This window comes from Impatiens glandulifera, chromosome 1 (genome assembly GCF_907164915.1).
Source record: "Impatiens glandulifera chromosome 1, dImpGla2.1, whole genome shotgun sequence".
Lineage (NCBI taxonomy): Eukaryota > Viridiplantae > Streptophyta > Magnoliopsida > Ericales > Balsaminaceae > Impatiens > Impatiens glandulifera.
In genome coordinates, this window is record NC_061862.1 from 137,820,154 (window position 1) to 137,828,256 (window position 8,103).

Below are 8,103 nucleotides of genomic sequence, written 5' to 3' on the forward strand. Positions count from 1 at the left end.
CACACCAATCACTATCCGAGTAACCCACTAATCATAGTCATCTTATTTTGAATAGAAAATACCAAGCGAGAGGGTTCCTCGAGCATATCTCAAAATTCTCTTCAAGGCCTTCCAATGTGTATAGTTTGGATCCTTCACGAATTTTCTTGTTATCCCAATCAGACATTCTTCACAAAACCTCTTTTCGAATATAATATTAGGTAATCTAAGCACCATCTCCTTTTTCACCAGCTTAGTCACCCCCCCGAAGTGAAGATGACCGAACCGATAATGTCACTTCATGGCCTCATCCTCTAGTTCAAGTTGCATACATTTATCTTGAACTATTTTAAGCTCAAGTTTGTACATGCGTTTTTTCTTCATTTCTACTTGGGAAATAAGCCTCCCGAGTTTATCCTTTAGTTATAGTTCTTGGTCCTTCATCAGAGCCGAGTACCCTTTCTCTATCAACTGTCCCATGCTCAGTATGTTGCTTGTGAGATCAGGTACGTAGTACACATCTTTGATCTCTCCGATTCCCCCATTTCTTTGTGATACTTGATCGTTCCTCGACCTTTGATGGCTACTTTTGAAACATCGCCGAAAGAAACTGATCCGAACTCCACCTTTAAGAGTATTTTGAATAACCTCTCGTCACCACACATGTGGTTACTTGCGCTAGTGTACAAGTACCAAAACGAGTTATCAGAGAAACTCAGTTTGATCTCGGTTTCTGGAATTTTTGTCACCTACACCAATCCTTCATCTTCTTTCTTAGAAAAGAAGTTTGTTGGTTCCTCATTTTTCTTTTCGGATCTACAATATTTGGAAATATGACCCAACTTTCCCCAGTTGTAGCATTTTATCGAGTAATAATCCTTGGAAACATGCCCATATTTTCTACAATTATAACACTCAATATTGTTGTTTGTGTTTGTCTGGCCACCCTGAGCTTGACTTCGGTCATGTTAGTTCTGTTGGCCGACTTGATCATTTTCTAGTTCTCTTCTTCCTCTACCACCTAGGTTCACCTAGGTCTCAGCCTCTTCTTCTGCTTATGTACTCTAAACATATAACACAATCTCCTCTTTTATTTCCGCCTTCTCCTAAAGAGCTTTTTCAAGGGACTCCCCTTCTTATTTTTCCTTTTTTGCTCATGCGCTTTCAGGGACCCAACAAACTCTTCAATGTTGAGCGTTGTTAGATCTTTGAATTCCTCTATTTCGCACACAATATTTTCCAAACTATTTATCAATGACCTCATAATATTTTTAACAACTCAGTTTGATGAAAGACTCTCACCATTCTGATTCAGCTTGTTCACCACGGTCTCCACCAGAGTAATGAACTCAAATACGCTTTCAAACTCTTTAATCCTCATGTTTTCTAGATCGCCCTTAGGTTTTGAAGTTAGACTTGCTTGACCCGTTCATCTCCTTTATTTTCTATTTTGAGTGTATCCCATGTTACTTTTGAAGATTTTGCATCGACTATCTTCTCAAAGCCAGAAATATCGACAGATCAGTATAGTAGATACATAGTCGCCCTGTCTTTAACTTGAATGACCTTCAACGCATTCAGCTGGGAATTTGAATACCCATCAGTGTTCGCCGGTTCCTCATACCCAGTCTCAACCACATCCCAGTTATCTTGGGAGCTGAAAATGGCCTTCATCTACACCTTCTAGTTGCCGTAGTTGATGCCTTTGTCAACTTGGCTAGCGGGATGTCACTGGTTAAACCTGCCATTTATCTCAAGTGTTTACACTCAACACACATACCTCACAAAATTCTCGATCGCTCTTTTTTCTATCTCAGCCATTACACACCCCAACGTTCTCTTTTGAGGCTTCTAGATTCTCTCACACTCACCTCACACACAATAGCTCTGATACCAATTTGTTGGTAACAATAGGGCAAACTATTTCTTCTTATTCATCTCAAATGAATTCTTACAAGTTTTATAAGAAAGCATAGACTCTTCATATGCTTGAATTTTCAAATAACAAAATAAATTATTATGTATATTGAATGGGTCTCCCACCCAAATTTATTGGTTATCCCACCCACCCCTAGAACTATTATTATTACTTTAGGGTGATGTTTGGTATGAGGTATTACCCTGTTGGGATGGTATAACTATCCCAATAATAAAATTATATAGGTGTTTGGTTGGATTAATTTTATACTAATAGTAAAATTATTGGTAAACCTTAAAAAGGGTATAATTTAGTAACACCCTATACTTGTTACAACAAATATTAAATTCTTAATTTTTTTTAATATTAACCTTATTAGATTATAATTTAATCTTTCAATAAATTTTAATTATTAAGCTTTAATTTTTTTTAATTTGAGTATTCATTATTTACTCTTTTTTAGAAAATCAAATTATTCTATAATTTATTTTTTATTTTTAAAAGAATGTTAATGTTTGTTTTATAATTAGTAATATAAAAAAATAATAATATTATAATTATTATCTTTTATATTAAATACTTATTAGTTTAATAATTTAAAAAAATATTATCAAAAACTTTTGAGCTAAATCATGAAATAATAATAATTATTTATTTTAAAATAATTTGTTATTTTTATAGTATCTCTCCAGACAAACAAAATGGAAGGCTTAAGCAAATGATTTATTTTCATTAATTTATTTGTGATTTTATTATTATATATTTATTAATATTAATTATTGATTAATATTTATTTAATTATAGGAATTTAAATATAACAATATATATATATATATATATTTATAAATTATATAATCATATAGCATTACTATTTATTATTTAAAATATTTATATGATAAATAAATATATTTTTATTAGTTTAAATATAATAAATAATAAAATAAATAAGACAAATCTTAAAATATTTTACTCCTTTTACTATTTTCTTATACCATCAACCAAACAAAGTTATATAATTATATAATTAATACCTCTTTTTATCATTCTAACCAAACACCAATAATATATATAATTTATACCTCTCAATACCCATATACAATTTATACATCATTAAAACTTATACTTATTTATATATATATATAATGATGCTTTATTTTTAATGTGTCCGGATTACCGGGTCGAGAGCTGTGGTTAATTTGGATATATATGAGTGTAAATGGATACTTGAGTCGGATTGTGGGTTGACCCGCCCACACATACTTAAAACGGTTAAAAATAAAATTTAAAATGCTATATGTGTGTTTCAAACTTGTAACCTAACAAAATAAGTACAATCCTTTAACTAACTAACTAACTAGGCTAATATATAACACTTTATATTTTAAATTAAACACCAAATTTGATGAACGCAGAACATTTTCAACTTTTTAACTAACTAATATATATATATATATATATATAAAATGATGCTTAATTTTTAAAGTGTCCGGATTGCCGGGTAAAGAGCTGTGGTTAATTTAAATATATATGTGAGAGTAAATGGATATTTAGGTCGGATTGTGGGTTGACCCACATATACTTAAAACGGTTAAAAATAAAATTTAAAATGCTATATGTGTGTTTTGAACTTACAACTTAACAAAACAAGTACAACATTTTAACCAACTAGGCTAATAACACTTTATAATTTAAATTCAACACCAAATCTGGTGAATGCGGGACATTTTAACAATTTAAGTTAAGTTCAACTTTTTAACTAACTAATATATATATATATATATATATATATATATATATATATATATATATATATATATATATATATATATATAATGATGCTTATTTTTTAAAGTGTCCGGATTGTCGGGTCGAGAGTTGTGGTTAATTTGGATATATATGAGAGTAAATGGATATTTGAGTCGGATTGTGGGTTGAGCCGCCCATACATACTTAAAACGGTTAAAAATAAAATTTAAAATGTTATATGTGTGTTTCAAACTTGCAACCTAACAAAATAAGTACAACCATTTAACAAACTAGACTAATATATAACACTTTATCTTTTAAATTAAATACCAAATTTGATGAACGCGGAATATTTTAACAATATAAGTTCAACTTTATAACTAACTAATATATATATATATATATATATATATATATATATATATATATATATATATATATATATATATATATATATATATATATATATATATATATATATATATATATATATATATATAATGATGCTTAATTTTAAAGTGTCCGGATTGACGAGTCAAAATATGTGGTTAATTTGGATATACATATGAGAGTAAATGAATACTTAGGTCGAATTGTGGGTTGACCCGCCCATATATATTTAAAACGGTTAAAAATAAAATTTAAAATGCTATGTGTGTTTCGAACTTCCAACCTAACAAAAAAAGTAACCCTTTAACCAAATAGGCTAATAACACTTTATAATTTAAATTCAATACCAAATTTGATAAATGCGGGACATTTTAACAATATAAGCTAAACTTTTTAACTAACTAATGTATAATATGAATCAAATATTTGTTTGACCAAAATGAAAGTGTAAGGTTACGAGATGAGAGGTTCATTTATAAAAAATATGTGATAAAATATGTGAGAAGATAAGTTGTTTTACCGAAGTAAATAAAATGTGGAATGAGAGCATTTTATTTTTATCCGCGATTTATTAAGAATTTTAAACATTAAATACATATTATTATTTTTTTTATTATTAAATTTATTTTAATTATATTTTTATCCGTATACATAGCACATAAAATTTTCTAGTGTGACTAGTAACACATCCCAAACACCACCTATGAAATTTTCTAGTGTGACTAGTAACACATCCCAAACACCACCTATGAATATTAAACATCAAAAACAAAAAAAAACTTATTAATTTAAGTTTATTCAACATCCTCCTCAAATAAAAAAAAATACAATATTTGTGTTGATTCCTTTTATCTTTTATGTAGAAACAAATCTAAAAATTAGGGTTGGAGTGTGATTTAATTTAATATATTTCAAAATTTCAGCCTTAACTCTTTTAATTTGGAGAAAAAAATAAAAAAAATAAAAAATCAAAACACATTGGATGAGCTGAGCACTAGAGAAACAGTACTTCAAGCCCATTGGATGAAAAATTAATTTGTTTTTATAACCACTATCTATTGTTTGATTTTTTTTATAACCTTTGTGGACCGGGCCTATTTGGAGATTCACTCTTATTCTAAACTACCATTTTCCGAAACTCATTTGTCATTTTTAAAATCTCATTGTCAATCAAACCCAATTTTTATTTTTGAAATCTAAAAAAAATGTTATCTGAAACATATAAATTTGACTCATACAAAACCGAGAAATGGTATGTTTGAATACGGATAGTTGGTCGAAAATAATTAGATATTTGCGAGATTGTAGGTCGTGAGTCGCACTTTTTTCTGTCCCGATACCGACTTCCTACTCTTTTAAGAGCTGAATCGGTTAGGCCAACTGCAATTTTGTTATTTATGAATCTCATGACGACTTTTAAAAGTAGGGCAGCAGTTTGTGCAGGAATGTAAAAAAACAAGAATCACAACATAAAATATGAAATTGAAGTAAAAAATAAAAACATGTGGAGAAAATATGAAACCTGTAGGGATGTTTAGATTTACATGATCACATTAAAGGAAGAAATTAAAAGAAAAATTAACATTGTTTATTCTTTTATGTTTATTAATTTGAAAATATGATAGAATAAACCTATGTTTTAGTCTTGATCCGGACTATTCAAAAAAATGTGGCTGAAAATGCAAAAGGACTTGATTTAAAATAACAATAATTTAATGTGTTAACATTAATAAAATTAATTTGACTTTGTGAAGATGTGCCTGAAAATGCAAAATGAATGAACATTATTTAATTAACAAAATTAAGTAGGGATTCGATTGTCTATATGTAAACAAAATAATAAGAATAATCCCATTAAATATTCCAAATAACTTTCTTAGGACTAATATCAAAATCACAATAATCATATCAGGTGCATGTGAAAGTTCTACAAAATCACAATATTTCAACTTGATGTGTATTGACTTCCACTTTGAAGATTAATTAATAGCTGATTAGAATCACCTTTTATACATAATGGAAGCAAAATGGGATGGATTGGCGATAGGAATCGATCTTGGTACAACTTACTCATGTGTTGGAGTGTGGAAGCATGATCATGTCGAAATCATTGTCAACGATTAAGGCAACAAAACCACGCCTTCCTGCGTTGCGTTCACCCAAACAGAGCGATTGATCGGCCAATAATCAAGCGTCTACCAACTCCATCAACACTGTTTTCGGTAACTAACATTCATTTCTACAATCCTCTATCATTTCTTCGGTGCAAAGTGATGCTAAGTACTGTCCATTCAAGATTATTTCCGGGTTAGAAGACAAACCAATAATCGTTGTCAATTACAAAGGCGAGGAGAAACATTTCTGTGCAGAGGAAATCTCTTCCATGGTTCTAACCAACATGAAGGAGATCGCAGAGTCTTATTTAGGAACGCCAGTGAAAAACGCTGTCATTACAGTCCCTGCCTATTTCAACGATTCCCAAAGACAAGCCACCAAAGATGCTGGTTTAATCTCTGGTTTCAATGCGATTCAGATCCTCATGGAGCCAACTGCTTCTGCGATTTCCTATTGTCTAAACAAGAAATCAACAAGAAACATGGGAGAGAACGTCCTCATTTTTGACCTTGGTGGAGGAACCTTAGTGTATCTCTTTTGAATATTGATGATGGCATCTTTGAAGTGAGATACCCATTTGGGAGGAGAGGATTTTGATAACATATTGGTAAATCATTTTGTGCAGGAATTCAAACGCAAGAACAATAAGGATATAAGTGGAAACCCTCGTGCTATGAGGAGGTTGAAGACAGCTTGCGAGAGGACTAAAAGGACTCTTTCAATTAATTCCGAGATGACTATAGAAGTTGATAATCTCTTAGAGGGCATTGATTTTTACTCAAAAATAACTAGAGCTAAGTTTGAGGAAATGAACATGGATCTATTCATGAAGTGTATGGAGAATGTTCATAGATGTTTGATGGATGCGGATATAGACAAGAGGTACATTGATGATGTTATTTTGGTTGGTGGGTCTACAAGAATTCCAAAAGTGCAACAACTTCTTCAAGAACTCTTCTTCAATGGTAAAAAACTCTACAAGACAATCAACCCTGATGAAGCTGTCGCCTATGGGGCCTGCAGTTCAAGCTGCCATTTTGTGTGGGAAGGGAAATGAGAGAGTTCAAAATTTCATACTTCTAGACGTCACTCCCATGTTTCTAGGATTTGAGACAAATGGATTCATCATGTCAGTCTTGATTCCTAAGAACACAACCATTCCCTCAAAGAAGGAACATTTTTTCTCTACTTCCTTTGACAACCAATCATGTGTTATGATTGAAGTGTACGAGGGGGAGATAACTATGACGAAAGACAATAACTTGCTTGGAAAATTTACGATTTCTGGAATTCCCCTGCGGCAAGGGGTGTTAGTATATTCTCGGTTTGTTTTGATATCGATGCAAACGGGATATTAAATGTCTCGGCAAAGATAAAAGGAGTTGGTGAGATGATTAAAATGACAATAAAGAATGAAAAAAAGGAGGTTAACTAATGAAGAGATAGAAAAGATGATTCATGATGCAAACAAATACAAAATAGAGGATGAGTAGCTCAAGAAGGAGCTTAAGGTAGGAACAATGCTAATCAAAAACATAATGGAGGTAATATATGAGCTAGTTGTTTGTATGATGGAGAACAACCCATCATTGTCAAGGTCTTTCAAATTTTAGTTGATTTGAAATTGATTTAAAATTAAATTTTATTTTAATTTTGTCCAATTAACCTTATAAAAAAAAGAGTATTTTCTATCAATTTTTAAAAATAGTTTGGGACGAAAACTCGAATCCATGATTAAGGACATGAATTCAATTTGTCTTTATATTATTTAATATTGTATTGTTTTCAATTCAAAATAAATTTGTTAAAACTTATAAACTAGAAGGCTAAGTGTGAGTGTAAATTGACCAAAATCGGACAAACATTTTCTTAAGTAGGTTGTATACACTAATTTTTTAACCTTTTAATTTATAATTTTAAATACCCAAATCTATTTTTTTTTTTAAAATTCTTTT

At 30.4% G+C, this 8,103-nt stretch overlaps 1 pseudogene; it reads left to right on the forward strand.

Moving 5' to 3' along the window:
- Positions 1 to 6,049: 6,049 nt before the first annotated feature.
- On the forward strand, positions 6,050 to 7,641 carry LOC124919885 (annotated as a pseudogene).
- The last annotated feature ends 462 nt before the right edge of the window (positions 7,642 to 8,103 follow it).